The 18816-nt window shown below is 54.4% G+C and overlaps 14 non-coding genes across 14 annotated transcripts; 8 read left to right on the top strand and 6 right to left on the bottom strand.

Moving 5' to 3' along the window:
• The first annotated feature begins 1137 nt into the window (after window positions 1-1137).
• TRNAL-UAA (transfer RNA leucine (anticodon UAA)) lies at window positions 1138-1220 on the top strand. Its single transcript has one exon. It is a non-coding gene; the product is annotated as a tRNA-Leu (tRNA).
• A 2251-nt stretch (window positions 1221-3471) lies between these two features.
• Window positions 3472-3554, top strand: TRNAL-UAA (transfer RNA leucine (anticodon UAA)). The gene has a single exon. It is a non-coding gene; the product is annotated as a tRNA-Leu (tRNA).
• Window positions 3555-4458: 904 nt separating this feature from the next.
• Window positions 4459-4530, bottom strand: TRNAE-CUC (transfer RNA glutamic acid (anticodon CUC)). The gene has a single exon. It is a non-coding gene; the product is annotated as a tRNA-Glu (tRNA).
• A 340-nt stretch (window positions 4531-4870) lies between these two features.
• TRNAE-CUC (transfer RNA glutamic acid (anticodon CUC)) lies at window positions 4871-4942 on the bottom strand. Its single transcript has one exon. It is a non-coding gene; the product is annotated as a tRNA-Glu (tRNA).
• Window positions 4943-5836: 894 nt separating this feature from the next.
• On the top strand, window positions 5837-5919 carry TRNAL-UAA (transfer RNA leucine (anticodon UAA)). Its single transcript has one exon. It is a non-coding gene; the product is annotated as a tRNA-Leu (tRNA).
• Window positions 5920-6823: 904 nt separating this feature from the next.
• TRNAE-CUC (transfer RNA glutamic acid (anticodon CUC)) lies at window positions 6824-6895 on the bottom strand. Its single transcript has one exon. It is a non-coding gene; the product is annotated as a tRNA-Glu (tRNA).
• A 1299-nt stretch (window positions 6896-8194) lies between these two features.
• TRNAL-UAA (transfer RNA leucine (anticodon UAA)) lies at window positions 8195-8277 on the top strand. The gene has a single exon. It is a non-coding gene; the product is annotated as a tRNA-Leu (tRNA).
• Window positions 8278-10528: 2251 nt separating this feature from the next.
• TRNAL-UAA (transfer RNA leucine (anticodon UAA)) lies at window positions 10529-10611 on the top strand. Its single transcript has one exon. It is a non-coding gene; the product is annotated as a tRNA-Leu (tRNA).
• A 2255-nt stretch (window positions 10612-12866) lies between these two features.
• TRNAL-UAA (transfer RNA leucine (anticodon UAA)) lies at window positions 12867-12949 on the top strand. Its single transcript has one exon. It is a non-coding gene; the product is annotated as a tRNA-Leu (tRNA).
• Window positions 12950-13853: 904 nt separating this feature from the next.
• Window positions 13854-13925, bottom strand: TRNAE-CUC (transfer RNA glutamic acid (anticodon CUC)). Its single transcript has one exon. It is a non-coding gene; the product is annotated as a tRNA-Glu (tRNA).
• A 340-nt stretch (window positions 13926-14265) lies between these two features.
• TRNAE-CUC (transfer RNA glutamic acid (anticodon CUC)) lies at window positions 14266-14337 on the bottom strand. The gene has a single exon. It is a non-coding gene; the product is annotated as a tRNA-Glu (tRNA).
• An 894-nt stretch (window positions 14338-15231) lies between these two features.
• Window positions 15232-15314, top strand: TRNAL-UAA (transfer RNA leucine (anticodon UAA)). Its single transcript has one exon. It is a non-coding gene; the product is annotated as a tRNA-Leu (tRNA).
• Window positions 15315-17565: 2251 nt separating this feature from the next.
• TRNAL-UAA (transfer RNA leucine (anticodon UAA)) lies at window positions 17566-17648 on the top strand. Its single transcript has one exon. It is a non-coding gene; the product is annotated as a tRNA-Leu (tRNA).
• Window positions 17649-18552: 904 nt separating this feature from the next.
• TRNAE-CUC (transfer RNA glutamic acid (anticodon CUC)) lies at window positions 18553-18624 on the bottom strand. Its single transcript has one exon. It is a non-coding gene; the product is annotated as a tRNA-Glu (tRNA).
• Window positions 18625-18816: the final 192 nt, after the last annotated feature.

Raw genomic sequence — 18816 nt, 5'->3', positions numbered from 1 at the left:
GGGCAGTCTTTCCGCAGCGACAGGAGAATGAATGGGACTCTGCCATAAACACGTTTTGCGTCGCGCTGAGGGCACTTCCTCCATTTTGTGCACGCAAATCTGCATCTGGGAGCAAGATTTCCGGTCGCCAGTTAACTGCATTGCTGTAAATAAAAATGTCAGTTGTTAAAAGAGCTCCTTCCCTGACCGGGAATCGAACCCGGGCCGCGGCGGTGAGAATCCTAACCACTAGACCACTAGGGACGGTGGGTGCACCCCGTTGCGTGTCGCTCAGATGGTGGCGTCCGAGTCCAAAGGCTGAGGGCCTCTGCTACAATGGGCACCAGTGCCTGCAGGTCTTCGGGGGCCGTTTCTGCTAATAAATAAATAAATAAAGAAATAAAGAAAGAAAGAAAGAAAGAAAACAAAAACACTTGTGATGGTCTGCGAAAAGGGGAGCTTAGAGATTGAAGACAGCATCACTTTGGGAACGTTTGCGCTTTCACTTCCAAGCGCTGATATTCCTGTCTTGCTCTCCTGAAAGGACAGCCTTCCTCGCTATGAGCTTTTGTGGGTCAGTGCTGAAGCTCCCCCTAGAGGCTGCCGCTGAAGATGCACACTCACAACTAACCCTCCTTAGGAGAACTGCTTCGTGGGAGAGCACGTTTATTAAAAGGCGGCAGGCCATGATTGCCTGCGAGACACAGCAGGGTTACCATGCAGAGTTCAAAGGGGGCTTTGCTTGTACAGCAAGTGCCGGAGGGCAAGAAGGGATGACATAGGAGCTGCCCTTTTTTCGGGCTCGCACACCAAGGCCTGCACCAGCCTTCGAGGCTCAGCCTGCCTCTGGACTGCCCTAGACCACCTTTACTCAAAGCACACACTCTGGTCGGGGACTCGAAGCCAGGCCCGTGGCAGTGAAAGCACCAAATCCTCACCACTAGGCCACCGGGGAAACGACTGCAGCACCCGGGAGGTTTCCGCAACCGTACTTGCAGTCAGCTGGAGGCTATTGTAATGCTGTTAAGTGAGAGACGTTTGCCGCTCGCAAGCCAATTCCATCCAACCTCCTGCAGGGGGCACTCTGGGCTGGTTTTCCACTTGTTCGCCTGCTGCTGAAACAGCAAAGATTCAATTCGAAGCCCTTTGCAGCAGCTCACCAGGATGGCCGAGTGGTTAAGGCGTTGGACTTAAGATCCAATGGACAAGTGTCCGCGTGGGTTCGAGCCCCACTCCTGGTACAGGTTTTTACTCTTCTTACCTAAATGCGGCAGCAGCTTCGCACAAGCCCTTTCCTGCTGTCTGTAGGCAGTGCCCCTACCTCAAAGCCCTGAGGCTTGAGTTCACCTGAAAAGAGCAACAAGGAATCGTTGCCCGTAGACTCTTTTCCTGGAAAACCTTTGCATTTTTGTACCATGTCCCTCGCATCCCAAGCTTAAGCCGCCAAAGTTGGCAGAGCTTGTGCAACCCCGCCAACAGCCCTACCACCCCAAAAGAAAATTGGGCAGGGATTCCCGCCTCCGCTTCCGAAACGGGCTTCCAAACGGGCGATGCCCTGACGGGTCAGCCAGTCACCGTCTAGGCCCGGTACACCCCTGTGAATAATAGAGTGTCCAACCTCAAATCAGGCTACAGGGCCCTTCAGCCCATAGAAGGAGAACCTGTCAACAAACGGGGCGAGGGCAATGCTCGGGCCCCTTGCGAAGCCTTTGCCAAGCTCCAAAGGCTGCACTTTCCCAGCAGACCACAGCTCTGTATGCAAATCAAGCAGCTACGACCCCTCCCTCCCCTGCTTTTCTCCTCCAAACCGGTACGCAACCATTTCTGCAGCCCTCTGCCCCAGGGTCCCGGGCAAGGTCTTGGTCTGATGAGGCTAGGGATGGTGGGCGAGCTCGGCTTTGGCAGGGCGACAGGACTAATATTTTCTCTACAGCTTTGGAAGAAAGAAAGCTTCCTTTTTGGGGCACAGGCCCACTTCTAGCGGCGACAGCTTCCGGTAAGGGACCATGCTGAAAAGATGCTTGGAGTTACCGCCAGGGGAGCCACGCCGCTATTGCCTGTGAGTGAAGCTACATTTGAAAGAAATATTTTTTGAGACGCAGTTGTTTGAATTTCTGTAAAAATGTCATTCAGTAAAAGCCTCTCTTCCCTGACCGGGAATCGAACCCGGGCCGAATCCTAACCACTAGACCACCAGGGAGACCGCTGGACAGCTCGGGAAGGCCGGGCAGTGGTGTCCGAGTGCACAATGCCTGCAGGTGCCTCAAAGGCCAGTCCATTGGGGGACTGGGAAGAGAGGGGGAGGGCCGAGCAGATAGGTTCTCTCCAGCGGTGAAAAAGGAAGCTGCCTTTTTTGCGTCAAGGGCAGTCTTTCCGCAGCGACAGGAGAATGAATGGGACTCTGCCATAAACACGTTTTGCGTCGCGCTGAGGGCACTTCCTCCATTTTGTGCACGCAAATCTGCATCTGGGAGCAAGATTTCCGGTCGCCAGTTAACTGCATTGCTATAAATAAAAATGTCAGTTGTTAAAAGAGCTCCTTCCCTGACCGGGAATCGAAACCGGGCCGCAGCACCGAATCCTAACCACTAGACCACCCGGGACGGTGGGTGCACCCCGTTGCGTGTCGCTCAGATGGTGGCGTCCGAGTCCAAAGGCTGAGGGCCTCTGCTACAATGGGCACCAGTGCCTGCAGGTCTTCGGGGCCGTTTCTGCTAATAAATAAATAAATAAAGAAATAAAGAAAGAAAGAAAGAAAACAAAAACACTTGTGATGGTCTGCGAAAAGGGGAGCTTAGAGATTGAAGACAGCATCACTTTGGGAACGTTTGCGCTTTCACTTCCAAGCGCTGATATTCCTGTCTTGCTCTCCTGAAAGGACAGCCTTCCTCGCTATGAGCTTTTGTGGGTCAGTGCTGAAGCTCCCCCTAGAGGCTGCCGCTGAAGATGCACACTCACAACTAACCCTCCTTAGGAGAACTGCTTCGTGGGAGAGCACGTTTATTAAAAGGCGGCAGGCCATGATTGCCTGCGAGACACAGCAGGGTTACCATGCAGAGTTCAAAGGGGGCTTTGCTTGTACAGCAAGTGCCGGAGGGCAAGAAGGGATGACATAGGAGCTGCCCTTTTTTCGGGCTCGCACACCAAGGCCTGCACCAGCCTTCGAGGCTCAGCCTGCCTCTGGACTGCCCTAGACCACCTTTACTCAAAGCACACACTCTGGTCGGGGACTCGAAGCCAGGCCCGTGGCAGTGAAAGCACCAAATCCTCACCACTAGGCCACCGGGGAAACGACTGCAGCACCCGGGAGGTTTCCGCAACCGTACTTGCAGTCAGCTGGAGGCTATTGTAATGCTGTTAAGTGAGAGACGTTTGCCGCTCGCAAGCCAATTCCATCCAACCTCCTGCAGGGGGCACTCTGGGCTGGTTTTCCACTTGTTCGCCTGCTGCTGAAACAGCAAAGATTCAATTCGAAGCCCTTTGCAGCAGCTCACCAGGATGGCCGAGTGGTTAAGGCGTTGGACTTAAGATCCAATGGACAAGTGTCTGCGTGGGTTCGAGCCCCACTCCTGGTACAGGTTTTTACTCTTCTTACCTAAATGCGGCAGCAGCTTCGCACAAGCCCTTTCCTGCTGTCTGTAGGCAGTGCCCCTACCTCAAAGCCCTGAGGCTTGAGTTCACCTGAAAAGAGCAACAAGGAATCGTTGCCCGTAGACTCTTTTCCTGGAAAACCTTTGCATTTTTGTACCATGTCCCTCGCATCCCAAGCTTAAGCCGCCAAAGTTGGCAGAGCTTGTGCAACCCCGCCAACAGCCCTACCACCCCAAAAGAAAATTGGGCAGGGATTCCCGCCTCCGCTTCCGAAACGGGCTTCCAAACGGGCGATGCCCTGACGGGTCAGCCAGTCACCGTCTAGGCCCGGTACACCCCTGTGAATAATAGAGCGTCCAACCTCAAATCAGGCTACAGGGCCCTTCAGCCCATAGAAGGAGAACCTGTCAACAAACGGGGCGAGGGCAATGCTCGGGCCCCTTGCGAAGCCTTTGCCAAGCTCCAAAGGCTGCACTTTCCCAGCAGACCACAGCTCTGTATGCAAATCAAGCAGCTACGACCCCTCCCTCCCCTGCTTTTCTCCTCCAAACCGGTACGCAACCATTTCTGCAGCCCTCTGCCCCAGGGTCCCGGGCAAGGTCTTGGTCTGATGAGGCTAGGGATGGTGGGCGAGCTCGGCTTTGGCAGGGCGACAGGACTAATATTTTCTCTACAGCTTTGGAAGAAAGAAAGCTTCCTTTTTGGGGCACAGGCCCACTTCTAGCGGCGACAGCTTCCGGTAAGGGACCATGCTGAAAAGATGCTTGGAGTTACCGCCAGGGGAGCCACGCCGCTATTGCCTGTGAGTGAAGCTACATTTGAAAGAAATATTTTTTGAGACGCAGTTGTTTGAATTTCTGTAAAAATGTCATTCAGTAAAAGCCTCTCTTCCCTGACCGGGAATCGAACCCGGGCCGCGGCGGTGAGAGCGCCGAATCCTAACCACTAGACCACCAGGGAGACCGCTGGACAGCTCGGGAAGGCCGGGCAGTGGTGTCCGAGTGCACAATGCCTGCAGGTGCCTCAAAGGCCAGTCCATTGGGGGACTGGGAAGAGAGGGGGAGGGCCGTGCAGATAGGTTCTCTCCAGCGGTGAAAAAGGAAGCTGCCTTTTTTGCGTCAAGGGCAGTCTTTCCGCAGCGACAGGAGAATGAATGGGACTCTGCCATAAACACGTTTTGCGTCGCGCTGAGGGCACTTCCTCCATTTTGTGCACGCAAATCTGCATCTGGGAGCAAGATTTCCGGTCGCCAGTTAACTGCATTGCTGTAAATAAAAATGTCAGTTGTTAAAAGAGCTCCTTCCCTGACCGGGAATCGAACCCGGGCCGCGGCGGTGAGAGCGCCGAATCCTAACCACTAGACCACCAGGGACGGTGGGTGCACCCCGTTGCGTGTCGCTCAGATGGTGGCGTCCGAGTCCAAGGGCTGAGGGCCTCTGCTACAATGGGCACCAGTGCCTGCAGGTCTTCGGGGGCCGTTTCTGCTAATAAATAAATAAATAAAGAAATAAAGAAAGAAAGAAAGAAAGAAAACAAAAACACTTGTGATGGTCTGCGAAAAGGGGAGCTTAGAGATTGAAGACAGCATCACTTTGGGAACGTTTGCGCTTTCACTTCCAAGCGCTGATATTCCTGTCTTGCTCTCCTGAAAGGACAGCCTTCCTCGCTATGAGCTTTTGTGGGTCAGTGCTGAAGCTCCCCCTAGAGGCTGCCGCTGAAGATGCACACTCACAACTAACCCTCCTTAGGAGAACTGCTTCGTGGGAGAGCACGTTTATTAAAAGGCGGCAGGCCATGATTGCCTGCGAGACACAGCAGGGTTACCATGCAGAGTTCAAAGGGGGCTTTGCTTGTACAGCAAGTGCCGGAGGGCAAGAAGGGATGACATAGGAGCTGCCCTTTTTTCGGGCTCGCACACCAAGGCCTGCACCAGCCTTCGAGGCTCAGCCTGCCTCTGGACTGCCCTAGACCACCTTTACTCAAAGCACACACTCTGGTCGGGGACTCGAAGCCAGGCCCGTGGCAGTGAAAGCACCAAATCCTCACCACTAGGCCACCGGGGAAACGACTGCAGCACCCGGGAGGTTTCCGCAACCGTACTTGCAGTCAGCTGGAGGCTATTGTAATGCTGTTAAGTGAGAGACGTTTGCCGCTCGCAAGCCAATTCCATCCAACCTCCTGCAGGGGGCACTCTGGGCTGGTTTTCCACTTGTTCGCCTGCTGCTGAAACAGCAAAGATTCAATTCGAAGCCCTTTGCAGCAGCTCACCAGGATGGCCGAGTGGTTAAGGCGTTGGACTTAAGATCCAATGGACAAGTGTCCGCGTGGGTTCGAGCCCCACTCCTGGTACAGGTTTTTACTCTTCTTACCTAAATGCGGCAGCAGCTTCGCACAAGCCCTTTCCTGCTGTCTGTAGGCAGTGCCCCTACCTCAAAGCCCTGAGGCTTGAGTTCACCTGAAAAGAGCAACAAGGAATCGTTGCCCGTAGACTCTTTTCCTGGAAAACCTTTGCATTTTTGTACCATGTCCCTCGCATCCCAAGCTTAAGCCGCCAAAGTTGGCAGAGCTTGTGCAACCCCGCCAACAGCCCTACCACCCCAAAAGAAAATTGGGCAGGGATTCCCGCCTCCGCTTCCGAAACGGGCTTCCAAACGGGCGATGCCCTGACGGGTCAGCCAGTCACCGTCTAGGCCCGGTACACCCCTGTGAATAATAGAGCGTCCAACCTCAAATCAGGCTACAGGGCCCTTCAGCCCATAGAAGGAGAACCTGTCAACAAACGGGGCGAGGGCAATGCTCGGGCCCCTTGCGAAGCCTTTGCCAAGCTCCAAAGGCTGCACTTTCCCAGCAGACCACAGCTCTGTATGCAAATCAAGCAGCTACGACCCCTCCCTCCCCTGCTTTTCTCCTCCAAACCGGTACGCAACCATTTCTGCAGCCCTCTGCCCCAGGGTCCCGGGCAAGGTCTTGGTCTGATGAGGCTAGGGATGGTGGGCGAGCTCGGCTTTGGCAGGGCGACAGGACTAATATTTTCTCTACAGCTTTGGAAGAAAGAAAGCTTCCTTTTTGGGGCACAGGCCCACTTCTAGCGGCGACAGCTTCCGGTAAGGGACCATGCTGAAAAGATGCTTGGAGTTACCGCCAGGGGAGCCACGCCGCTATTGCCTGTGAGTGAAGCTACATTTGAAAGAAATATTTTTTGAGACGCAGTTGTTTGAATTTCTGTAAAAATGTCATTCAGTAAAAGCCTCTCTTCCCTGACCGGGAATCGAACCCGGGCCGCGGCGGTGAGAGCGCCGAATCCTAACCACTAGACCACCAGGGAGACCGCTGGACAGCTCGGGAAGGCCGGGCAGTGGTGTCCGAGTGCACAATGCCTGCAGGTGCCTCAAAGGCCAGTCCATTGGGGGACTGGGAAGAGAGGGGGAGGGCCGTGCAGATAGGTTCTCTCCAGCGGTGAAAAAGGAAGCTGCCTTTTTTGCGTCAAGGGCAGTCTTTCCGCAGCGACAGGAGAATGAATGGGACTCTGCCATAAACACGTTTTGCGTCGCGCTGAGGGCACTTCCTCCATTTTGTGCACGCAAATCTGCATCTGGGAGCAAGATTTCCGGTCGCCAGTTAACTGCATTGCTGTAAATAAAAATGTCAGTTGTTAAAAGAGCTCCTTCCCTGACCGGGAATCGAACCCGGGCCGCGGCGGTGAGAATCCTAACCACTAGACCACTAGGGACGGTGGGTGCACCCCGTTGCGTGTCGCTCAGATGGTGGCGTCCGAGTCCAAAGGCTGAGGGCCTCTGCTACAATGGGCACCAGTGCCTGCAGGTCTTCGGGGGCCGTTTCTGCTAATAAATAAATAAATAAAGAAATAAAGAAAGAAAGAAAGAAAGAAAACAAAAACACTTGTGATGGTCTGCGAAAAGGGGAGCTTAGAGATTGAAGACAGCATCACTTTGGGAACGTTTGCGCTTTCACTTCCAAGCGCTGATATTCCTGTCTTGCTCTCCTGAAAGGACAGCCTTCCTCGCTATGAGCTTTTGTGGGTCAGTGCTGAAGCTCCCCCTAGAGGCTGCCGCTGAAGATGCACACTCACAACTAACCCTCCTTAGGAGAACTGCTTCGTGGGAGAGCACGTTTATTAAAAGGCGGCAGGCCATGATTGCCTGCGAGACACAGCAGGGTTACCATGCAGAGTTCAAAGGGGGCTTTGCTTGTACAGCAAGTGCCGGAGGGCAAGAAGGGATGACATAGGAGCTGCCCTTTTTTCGGGCTCGCACACCAAGGCCTGCACCAGCCTTCGAGGCTCAGCCTGCCTCTGGACTGCCCTAGACCACCTTTACTCAAAGCACACACTCTGGTCGGGGACTCGAAGCCAGGCCCGTGGCAGTGAAAGCACCAAATCCTCACCACTAGGCCACCGGGGAAACGACTGCAGCACCCGGGAGGTTTCCGCAACCGTACTTGCAGTCAGCTGGAGGCTATTGTAATGCTGTTAAGTGAGAGACGTTTGCCGCTCGCAAGCCAATTCCATCCAACCTCCTGCAGGGGGCACTCTGGGCTGGTTTTCCACTTGTTCGCCTGCTGCTGAAACAGCAAAGATTCAATTCGAAGCCCTTTGCAGCAGCTCACCAGGATGGCCGAGTGGTTAAGGCGTTGGACTTAAGATCCAATGGACAAGTGTCCGCGTGGGTTCGAGCCCCACTCCTGGTACAGGTTTTTACTCTTCTTACCTAAATGCGGCAGCAGCTTCGCACAAGCCCTTTCCTGCTGTCTGTAGGCAGTGCCCCTACCTCAAAGCCCTGAGGCTTGAGTTCACCTGAAAAGAGCAACAAGGAATCGTTGCCCGTAGACTCTTTTCCTGGAAAACCTTTGCATTTTTGTACCATGTCCCTCGCATCCCAAGCTTAAGCCGCCAAAGTTGGCAGAGCTTGTGCAACCCCGCCAACAGCCCTACCACCCCAAAAGAAAATTGGGCAGGGATTCCCGCCTCCGCTTCCGAAACGGGCTTCCAAACGGGCGATGCCCTGACGGGTCAGCCAGTCACCGTCTAGGCCCGGTACACCCCTGTGAATAATAGAGTGTCCAACCTCAAATCAGGCTACAGGGCCCTTCAGCCCATAGAAGGAGAACCTGTCAACAAACGGGGCGAGGGCAATGCTCGGGCCCCTTGCGAAGCCTTTGCCAAGCTCCAAAGGCTGCACTTTCCCAGCAGACCACAGCTCTGTATGCAAATCAAGCAGCTACGACCCCTCCCTCCCCTGCTTTTCTCCTCCAAACCGGTACGCAACCATTTCTGCAGCCCTCTGCCCCAGGGTCCCGGGCAAGGTCTTGGTCTGATGAGGCTAGGGATGGTGGGCGAGCTCGGCTTTGGCAGGGCGACAGGACTAATATTTTCTCTACAGCTTTGGAAGAAAGAAAGCTTCCTTTTTGGGGCACAGGCCCACTTCTAGCGGCGACAGCTTCCGGTAAGGGACCATGCTGAAAAGATGCTTGGAGTTACCGCCAGGGGAGCCACGCCGCTATTGCCTGTGAGTGAAGCTACATTTGAAAGAAATATTTTTTGAGACGCAGTTGTTTGAATTTCTGTAAAAATGTCATTCAGTAAAAGCCTCTCTTCCCTGACCGGGAATCGAACCCGGGCCGAATCCTAACCACTAGACCACCAGGGAGACCGCTGGACAGCTCGGGAAGGCCGGGCAGTGGTGTCCGAGTGCACAATGCCTGCAGGTGCCTCAAAGGCCAGTCCATTGGGGGACTGGGAAGAGAGGGGGAGGGCCGAGCAGATAGGTTCTCTCCAGCGGTGAAAAAGGAAGCTGCCTTTTTTGCGTCAAGGGCAGTCTTTCCGCAGCGACAGGAGAATGAATGGGACTCTGCCATAAACACGTTTTGCGTCGCGCTGAGGGCACTTCCTCCATTTTGTGCACGCAAATCTGCATCTGGGAGCAAGATTTCCGGTCGCCAGTTAACTGCATTGCTATAAATAAAAATGTCAGTTGTTAAAAGAGCTCCTTCCCTGACCGGGAATCGAAACCGGGCCGCAGCACCGAATCCTAACCACTAGACCACCCGGGACGGTGGGTGCACCCCGTTGCGTGTCGCTCAGATGGTGGCGTCCGAGTCCAAAGGCTGAGGGCCTCTGCTACAATGGGCACCAGTGCCTGCAGGTCTTCGGGGCCGTTTCTGCTAATAAATAAATAAATAAAGAAATAAAGAAAGAAAGAAAGAAAACAAAAACACTTGTGATGGTCTGCGAAAAGGGGAGCTTAGAGATTGAAGACAGCATCACTTTGGGAACGTTTGCGCTTTCACTTCCAAGCGCTGATATTCCTGTCTTGCTCTCCTGAAAGGACAGCCTTCCTCGCTATGAGCTTTTGTGGGTCAGTGCTGAAGCTCCCCCTAGAGGCTGCCGCTGAAGATGCACACTCACAACTAACCCTCCTTAGGAGAACTGCTTCGTGGGAGAGCACGTTTATTAAAAGGCGGCAGGCCATGATTGCCTGCGAGACACAGCAGGGTTACCATGCAGAGTTCAAAGGGGGCTTTGCTTGTACAGCAAGTGCCGGAGGGCAAGAAGGGATGACATAGGAGCTGCCCTTTTTTCGGGCTCGCACACCAAGGCCTGCACCAGCCTTCGAGGCTCAGCCTGCCTCTGGACTGCCCTAGACCACCTTTACTCAAAGCACACACTCTGGTCGGGGACTCGAAGCCAGGCCCGTGGCAGTGAAAGCACCAAATCCTCACCACTAGGCCACCGGGGAAACGACTGCAGCACCCGGGAGGTTTCCGCAACCGTACTTGCAGTCAGCTGGAGGCTATTGTAATGCTGTTAAGTGAGAGACGTTTGCCGCTCGCAAGCCAATTCCATCCAACCTCCTGCAGGGGGCACTCTGGGCTGGTTTTCCACTTGTTCGCCTGCTGCTGAAACAGCAAAGATTCAATTCGAAGCCCTTTGCAGCAGCTCACCAGGATGGCCGAGTGGTTAAGGCGTTGGACTTAAGATCCAATGGACAAGTGTCCGCGTGGGTTCGAGCCCCACTCCTGGTACAGGTTTTTACTCTTCTTACCTAAATGCGGCAGCAGCTTCGCACAAGCCCTTTCCTGCTGTCTGTAGGCAGTGCCCCTACCTCAAAGCCCTGAGGCTTGAGTTCACCTGAAAAGAGCAACAAGGAATCGCTGCCCGTAGACTCTTTTCCTGGAAAACCTTTGCATTTTTGTACCATGTCCCTCGCATCCCAAGCTTAAGCCGCCAAAGTTGGCAGAGCTTGTGCAACCCCGCCAACAGCCCTACCACCCCAAAAGAAAATTGGGCAGGGATTCCCGCCTCCGCTTCCGAAACGGGCTTCCAAACGGGCGATGCCCTGACGGGTCAGCCAGTCACCGTCTAGGCCCGGTACACCCCTGTGAATAATAGAGCGTCCAACCTCAAATCAGGCTACAGGGCCCTTCAGCCCATAGAAGGAGAACCTGTCAACAAACGGGGCGAGGGCAATGCTCGGGCCCCTTGCGAAGCCTTTGCCAAGCTCCAAAGGCTGCACTTTCCCAGCAGACCACAGCTCTGTATGCAAATCAAGCAGCTACGACCCCTCCCTCCCCTGCTTTTCTCCTCCAAACCGGTACGCAACCATTTCTGCAGCCCTCTGCCCCAGGGTCCCGGGCAAGGTCTTGGTCTGATGAGGCTAGGGATGGTGGGCGAGCTCGGCTTTGGCAGGGCGACAGGACTAATATTTTCTCTACAGCTTTGGAAGAAAGAAAGCTTCCTTTTTGGGGCACAGGCCCACTTCTAGCGGCGACAGCTTCCGGTAAGGGACCATGCTGAAAAGATGCTTGGAGTTACCGCCAGGGGAGCCACGCCGCTATTGCCTGTGAGTGAAGCTACATTTGAAAGAAATATTTTTTGAGACGCAGTTGTTTGAATTTCTGTAAAAATGTCATTCAGTAAAAGCCTCTCTTCCCTGACCGGGAATCGAACCCGGGCCGAATCCTAACCACTAGACCACCAGGGAGACCGCTGGACAGCTCGGGAAGGCCGGGCAGTGGTGTCCGAGTGCACAATGCCTGCAGGTGCCTCAAAGGCCAGTCCATTGGGGGACTGGGAAGAGAGGGGGAGGGCCGAGCAGATAGGTTCTCTCCAGCGGTGAAAAAGGAAGCTGCCTTTTTTGCGTCAAGGGCAGTCTTTCCGCAGCGACAGGAGAATGAATGGGACTCTGCCATAAACACGTTTTGCGTCGCGCTGAGGGCACTTCCTCCATTTTGTGCACGCAAATCTGCATCTGGGAGCAAGATTTCCGGTCGCCAGTTAACTGCATTGCTATAAATAAAAATGTCAGTTGTTAAAAGAGCTCCTTCCCTGACCGGGAATCGAAACCGGGCCGCAGCACCGAATCCTAACCACTAGACCACCCGGGACGGTGGGTGCACCCCGTTGCGTGTCGCTCAGATGGTGGCGTCCGAGTCCAAAGGCTGAGGGCCTCTGCTACAATGGGCACCAGTGCCTGCAGGTCTTCGGGGCCGTTTCTGCTAATAAATAAATAAATAAAGAAATAAAGAAAGAAAGAAAGAAAGAAAACAAAAACACTTGTGATGGTCTGCGAAAAGGGGAGCTTAGAGATTGAAGACAGCATCACTTTGGGAACGTTTGCGCTTTCACTTCCAAGCGCTGATATTCCTGTCTTGCTCTCCTGAAAGGACAGCCTTCCTCGCTATGAGCTTTTGTGGGTCAGTGCTGAAGCTCCCCCTAGAGGCTGCCGCTGAAGATGCACACTCACAACTAACCCTCCTTAGGAGAACTGCTTCGTGGGAGAGCACGTTTATTAAAAGGCGGCAGGCCATGATTGCCTGCGAGACACAGCAGGGTTACCATGCAGAGTTCAAAGGGGGCTTTGCTTGTACAGCAAGTGCCGGAGGGCAAGAAGGGATGACATAGGAGCTGCCCTTTTTTCGGGCTCGCACACCAAGGCCTGCACCAGCCTTCGAGGCTCAGCCTGCCTCTGGACTGCCCTAGACCACCTTTACTCAAAGCACACACTCTGGTCGGGGACTCGAAGCCAGGCCCGTGGCAGTGAAAGCACCAAATCCTCACCACTAGGCCACCGGGGAAACGACTGCAGCACCCGGGAGGTTTCCGCAACCGTACTTGCAGTCAGCTGGAGGCTATTGTAATGCTGTTAAGTGAGAGACGTTTGCCGCTCGCAAGCCAATTCCATCCAACCTCCTGCAGGGGGCACTCTGGGCTGGTTTTCCACTTGTTCGCCTGCTGCTGAAACAGCAAAGATTCAATTCGAAGCCCTTTGCAGCAGCTCACCAGGATGGCCGAGTGGTTAAGGCGTTGGACTTAAGATCCAATGGACAAGTGTCCGCGTGGGTTCGAGCCCCACTCCTGGTACAGGTTTTTACTCTTCTTACCTAAATGCGGCAGCAGCTTCGCACAAGCCCTTTCCTGCTGTCTGTAGGCAGTGCCCCTACCTCAAAGCCCTGAGGCTTGAGTTCACCTGAAAAGAGCAACAAGGAATCGTTGCCCGTAGACTCTTTTCCTGGAAAACCTTTGCATTTTTGTACCATGTCCCTCGCATCCCAAGCTTAAGCCGCCAAAGTTGGCAGAGCTTGTGCAACCCCGCCAACAGCCCTACCACCCCAAAAGAAAATTGGGCAGGGATTCCCGCCTCCGCTTCCGAAACGGGCTTCCAAACGGGCGATGCCCTGACGGGTCAGCCAGTCACCGTCTAGGCCCGGTACACCCCTGTGAATAATAGAGCGTCCAACCTCAAATCAGGCTACAGGGCCCTTCAGCCCATAGAAGGAGAACCTGTCAACAAACGGGGCGAGGGCAATGCTCGGGCCCCTTGCGAAGCCTTTGCCAAGCTCCAAAGGCTGCACTTTCCCAGCAGACCACAGCTCTGTATGCAAATCAAGCAGCTACGACCCCTCCCTCCCCTGCTTTTCTCCTCCAAACCGGTACGCAACCATTTCTGCAGCCCTCTGCCCCAGGGTCCCGGGCAAGGTCTTGGTCTGATGAGGCTAGGGATGGTGGGCGAGCTCGGCTTTGGCAGGGCGACAGGACTAATATTTTCTCTACAGCTTTGGAAGAAAGAAAGCTTCCTTTTTGGGGCACAGGCCCACTTCTAGCGGCGACAGCTTCCGGTAAGGGACCATGCTGAAAAGATGCTTGGAGTTACCGCCAGGGGAGCCACGCCGCTATTGCCTGTGAGTGAAGCTACATTTGAAAGAAATATTTTTTGAGACGCAGTTGTTTGAATTTCTGTAAAAATGTCATTCAGTAAAAGCCTCTCTTCCCTGACCGGGAATCGAACCCGGGCCGCGGCGGTGAGAGCGCCGAATCCTAACCACTAGACCACCAGGGAGACCGCTGGACAGCTCGGGAAGGCCGGGCAGTGGTGTCCGAGTGCACAATGCCTGCAGGTGCCTCAAAGGCCAGTCCATTGGGGGACTGGGAAGAGAGGGGGAGGGCCGAGCAGATAGGTTCTCTCCAGCGGTGAAAAAGGAAGCTGCCTTTTTTGCGTCAAGGGCAGTCTTTCCGCAGCGACAGGAGAATGAATGGGACTCTGCCATAAACACGTTTTGCGTCGCGCTGAGGGCACTTCCTCCATTTTGTGCACGCAAATCTGCATCTGGGAGCAAGATTTCCGGTCGCCAGTTAACTGCATTGCTGTAAATAAAAATGTCAGTTGTTAAAAGAGCTCCTTCCCTGACCGGGAATCGAACCCGGGCCGCGGCGGTGAGAGCGCCGAATCCTAACCACTAGACCACCAGGGACGGTGGGTGCACCCCGTTGCGTGTCGCTCAGATGGTGGCGTCCGAGTCCAAAGGCTGAGGGCCTCTGCTACAATGGGCACCAGTGCCTGCAGGTCTTCGGGGGCCGTTTCTGCTAATAAATAAATAAATAAAGAAATAAAGAAAGAAAGAAAGAAAGAAAACAAAAACACTTGTGATGGTCTGCGAAAAGGGGAGCTTAGAGATTGAAGACAGCATCACTTTGGGAACGTTTGCGCTTTCACTTCCAAGCGCTGATATTCCTGTCTTGCTCTCCTGAAAGGACAGCCTTCCTCGCTATGAGCTTTTGTGGGTCAGTGCTGAAGCTCCCCCTAGAGGCTGCCGCTGAAGATGCACACTCACAACTAACCCTCCTTAGGAGAACTGCTTCGTGGGAGAGCACGTTTATTAAAAGGCGGCAGGCCATGATTGCCTGCGAGACACAGCAGGGTTACCATGCAGAGTTCAAAGGGGGCTTTGCTTGTACAGCAAGTGCCGGAGGGCAAGAAGGGATGACATAGGAGCTGCCCTTTTTTCGGGCTCGCACACCAAGGCCTGCACCAGCCTTCGAGGCTCAGCCTGCCTCTGGACTGCCCTAGACCACCTTTACTCAAAGCACACACTCTGGTCGGGGACTCGAAGCCAGGCCCGTGGCAGTGAAAGCACCAAATCCTCACCACTAGGCCACCGGGGAAACGACTGCAGCACCCGGGAGGTTTCCGCAACCGTACTTGCAGTCAGCTGGAGGCTATTGTAATGCTGTTAAGTGAGAGACGTTTGCCGCTCGCAAGCCAATTCCATCCAACCTCCTGCAGGGGGCACTCTGGGCTGGTTTTCCACTTGTTCGCCTGCTGCTGAAACAGCAAAGATTCAATTCGAAGCCCTTTGCAGCAGCTCACCAGGATGGCCGAGTGGTTAAGGCGTTGGACTTAAGATCCAATGGACAAGTGTCCGCGTGGGTTCGAGCCCCACTCCTGGTACAGGTTTTTACTCTTCTTACCTAAATGCGGCAGCAGCTTCGCACAAGCCCTTTCCTGCTGTCTGTAGGCAGTGCCCCTACCTCAAAGCCCTGAGGCTTGAGTTCACCTGAAAAGAGCAACAAGGAATCGTTGCCCGTAGACTCTTTTCCTGGAAAACCTTTGCATTTTTGTACCATGTCCCTCGCATCCCAAGCTTAAGCCGCCAAAGTTGGCAGAGCTTGTGCAACCCCGCCAACAGCCCTACCACCCCAAAAGAAAATTGGGCAGGGATTCCCGCCTCCGCTTCCGAAACGGGCTTCCAAACGGGCGATGCCCTGACGGGTCAGCCAGTCACCGTCTAGGCCCGGTACACCCCTGTGAATAATAGAGCGTCCAACCTCAAATCAGGCTACAGGGCCCTTCAGCCCATAGAAGGAGAACCTGTCAACAAACGGGGCGAGGGCAATGCTCGGGCCCCTTGCGAAGCCTTTGCCAAGCTCCAAAGGCTGCACTTTCCCAGCAGACCACAGCTCTGTATGCAAATCAAGCAGCTACGACCCCTCCCTCCCCTGCTTTTCTCCTCCAAACCGGTACGCAACCATTTCTGCAGCCCTCTGCCCCAGGGTCCCGGGCAAGGTCTTGGTCTGATGAGGCTAGGGATGGTGGGCGAGCTCGGCTTTGGCAGGGCGACAGGACTAATATTTTCTCTACAGCTTTGGAAGAAAGAAAGCTTCCTTTTTGGGGCACAGGCCCACTTCTAGCGGCGACAGCTTCCGGTAAGGGACCATGCTGAAAAGATGCTTGGAGTTACCGCCAGGGGAGCCACGCCGCTATTGCCTGTGAGTGAAGCTACATTTGAAAGAAATATTTTTTGAGACGCAGTTGTTTGAATTTCTGTAAAAATGTCATTCAGTAAAAGCCTCTCTTCCCTGACCGGGAATCGAACCCGGGCCGAATCCTAACCACTAGACCACCAGGGAGACCGCTGGACAGCTCGGGAAGGCCGGGCAGTGGTGTCCGAGTGCACAATGCCTGCAGGTGCCTCAAAGGCCAGTCCATTGGGGGACTGGGAAGAGAGGGGGAGGGCCGAGCAGATAGGTTCTCTCCAGCGGTGAAAAAGGAAGCTGCCTTTTTTGCGTCAAGGGCAGTCTTTCCGCAGCGACAGGAGAATGAATGGGACTCTGCCATAAACACGTTTTGCGTCGCGCTGAGGGCACTTCCTCCATTTTGTGCACGCAAATCTGCATCTGGGAGCAAGATTTCCGGTCGCCAGTTAACTGCATTGCTATAAATAAAAATGTCAGTTGTTAAAAGAGCTCCTTCCCTGACCGGGAATCGAAACCGGGCCGCAGCACCGAATCCTAACCACTAGACCACCCGGGACGGTGGGTGCACCCCGTTGCGTGTCGCTCAGATGGTGGCGTCCGAGTCCAAAGGCTGAGGGCCTCTGCTACAATGGGCACCAGTGCCTGCAGGTCTTCGGGGCCGTTTCTGCTAATAAATAAATAAATAAAGAAATAAAGAAAGAAAGAAAGAAAACAAAAACACTTGTGATGGTCTGCGAAAAGGGGAGCTTAGAGATTGAAGACAGCATCACTTTGGGAACGTTTGCGCTTTCACTTCCAAGCGCTGATATTCCTGTCTTGCTCTCCTGAAAGGACAGCCTTCCTCGCTATGAGCTTTTGTGGGTCAGTGCTGAAGCTCCCCCTAGAGGCTGCCGCTGAAGATGCACACTCACAACTAACCCTCCTTAGGAGAACTGCTTCGTGGGAGAGCACGTTTATTAAAAGGCGGCAGGCCATGATTGCCTGCGAGACACAGCAGGGTTACCATGCAGAGTTCAAAGGGGGCTTTGCTTGTACAGCAAGTGCCGGAGGGCAAGAAGGGATGACATAGGAGCTGCCCTTTTTTCGGGCTCGCACACCAAGGCCTGCACCAGCCTTCGAGGCTCAGCCTGCCTCTGGACTGCCCTAGACCACCTTTACTCAAAGCACACACTCTGGTCGGGGACTCGAAGCCAGGCCCGTGGCAGTGAAAGCACCAAATCCTCACCACTAGGCCACCGGGGAAACGACTGCAGCACCCGGGAGGTTTCCGCAACCGTACTTGCAGTCAGCTGGAGGCTATTGTAATGCTGTTAAGTGAGAGACGTTTGCCGCTCGCAAGCCAATTCCATCCAACCTCCTGCAGGGGGCACTCTGGGCTGGTTTTCCACTTGTTCGCCTGCTGCTGAAACAGCAAAGATTCAATTCGAAGCCCTTTGCAGCAGCTCACCAGGATGGCCGAGTGGTTAAGGCGTTGGACTTAAGATCCAATGGACAAGTGTCCGCGTGGGTTCGAGCCCCACTCCTGGTACAGGTTTTTACTCTTCTTACCTAAATGCGGCAGCAGCTTCGCACAAGCCCTTTCCTGCTGTCTGTAGGCAGTGCCCCTACCTCAAAGCCCTGAGGCTTGAGTTCACCTGAAAAGAGCAACAAGGAATCGTTGCCCGTAGACTCTTTTCCTGGAAAACCTTTGCATTTTTGTACCATGTCCCTCGCATCCCAAGCTTAAGCCGCCAAAGTTGGCAGAGCTTGTGCAACCCCGCCAACAGCCCTACCACCCCAAAAGAAAATTGGGCAGGGATTCCCGCCTCCGCTTCCGAAACGGGCTTCCAAACGGGCGATGCCCTGACGGGTCAGCCAGTCACCGTCTAGGCCCGGTACACCCCTGTGAATAATAGAGCGTCCAACCTCAAATCAGGCTACAGGGCCCTTCAGCCCATAGAAGGAGAACCTGTCAACAAACGGGGCGAGGGCAATGCTCGGGCCCCTTGCGAAGCCTTTGCCAAGCTCCAAAGGCTGCACTTTCCCAGCAGACCACAGCTCTGTATGCAAATCAAGCAGCTACGACCCCTCCCTCCCCTGCTTTTCTCCTCCAAACCGGTACGCAACCATTTCTGCAGCCCTCTGCCCCAGGGTCCCGGGCAAGGTCTTGGTCTGATGAGGCTAGGGATGGTGGGCGAGCTCGGCTTTGGCAGGGCGACAGGACTAATATTTTCTCTACAGCTTTGGAAGAAAGAAAGCTTCCTTTTTGGGGCACAGGCCCACTTCTAGCGGCGACAGCTTCCGGTAAGGGACCATGCTGAAAAGATGCTTGGAGTTACCGCCAGGGGAGCCACGCCGCTATTGCCTGTGAGTGAAGCTACATTTGAAAGAAATATTTTTTGAGACGCAGTTGTTTGAATTTCTGTAAAAATGTCATTCAGTAAAAGCCTCTCTTCCCTGACCGGGAATCGAACCCGGGCCGCGGCGGTGAGAGCGCCGAATCCTAACCACTAGACCACCAGGGAGACCGCTGGACAGCTCGGGAAGGCCGGGCAGTGGTGTCCGAGTGCACAATGCCTGCAGGTGCCTCAAAGGCCAGTCCATTGGGGGACTGGGAAGAGAGGGGGAGGGCCGAGCAGATAGGTTCTCTCCAGCGGTGAAAAAGGAAGCTGCCTTTTTTGCGTCAAGGGCAGTCTTTCCGCAGCGACAGGAGAATG

The sequence above is a fragment of the Ambystoma mexicanum genome, chromosome 5p (assembly GCF_040938575.1).
Source record: "Ambystoma mexicanum isolate Mex_15411 chromosome 5p, UKY_AmexF1_1, whole genome shotgun sequence".
NCBI lineage: Eukaryota > Metazoa > Chordata > Amphibia > Caudata > Ambystomatidae > Ambystoma > Ambystoma mexicanum.
The sequence above is the reverse complement of the archived record's forward strand: the minus strand, read 5'-3'. Positions and strand labels throughout refer to the sequence as shown.